Raw genomic sequence first — 1191 nt, forward strand, 5'->3', positions numbered from 1 at the left:
GGCCGGTGCCGCCCTGAGGAGGCGGGACCGCCGCGACTCGGCAGCGGAAGCGGCTGCGAACCCACTGCCCGGCTGGAGCCGCTTAAGCCATTGAGCTTTTCGCCATTTTCTGCCCGGAAAGTAGCGCACCGTGCCGTTAAGAATAATAAAATCAATAAATCCTCCTTAGGTCCAAGCATGACCAGTTTAGGCGATGAAGGGCGCTCTCGGGCCCTGCTCCTGCGGTACTTGCCTGTGTATCTGGCAGGAGAGCACCAGCAGATGTCACCTATCGCACTAACCAAGCGGAACTTCATCGAAAGGGTCTAGGGAACCAACTGCGGAATACGAGATGGTAGCCAAGGCCGCAGAGCAGATTTGGCAAAGAGTTACCAAAACCAAAGTACGGCCCATGCCGGATGGTATATAGGCTTGTGGAAACCTTTCCTCTTGTTTTGGTGGTGATTAAACAAGAGAGAGGCAACCACTGCGCCGCCTCCACCATCAACTCCACACCACCCCCGTAAAACCAACATCTCCTCCCATGAGTATTTTCTTTCCCATTTCCCAGACTCTTGATTAAGATCCTAGCACAGCCCACCTTCCCATCATCCAGTTTAATCTCCCTTCACCTTGAACCTTGCATTCCCTTTTGTTATCCCGATCACTGGAGTAGATGAGAGAACTTTAAATAAATCTTGACGCCATTAGCACATCTTGTCTAGAATGGGAGGGATACAAGCACTCTAAAGTGTCTCTGCATACAGTGAATATAGAATAGTCACCTTGTATTTTAAGTATTTATAACTTTAAAAAAATCCAAACAGACCAGCCACGTAAGGGAAACTTGTAAGGGCAAGAAGACCTGAGTTTTGTGCTCATTGAGAGCATCCAGTACATTATTTTGGCATTTCTTTTAACAGAATTCTAGCAACCCTCAAGGTTTACACCTCAATCCAAGAGCGCACACAGCCTTTGTACTTAATTAACAAAGATTAAGAGCAGCTGGACAACACTGTCTTCGTTCAAACGTGGGCTGTGCTTCGGCAGGATCAGGGTGAAGGCTCTTGCATGCTATACTCCTGGTTTCACGCAGAAATAATTGGAGATGTGGGCAAATTTCAGAGAGCCGCTAGAGGCCACTAGAAGTCTGGAATGTCGAATGGAAAAGCGAGATGGGATAATCGGAGAAAGCCGTTCTGGATGTCAACT

The sequence above is a fragment of the Agelaius phoeniceus genome, chromosome 4, assembly GCF_051311805.1.
Source record: "Agelaius phoeniceus isolate bAgePho1 chromosome 4, bAgePho1.hap1, whole genome shotgun sequence".
Taxonomy (NCBI): Eukaryota; Metazoa; Chordata; class Aves; order Passeriformes; family Icteridae; genus Agelaius; species Agelaius phoeniceus.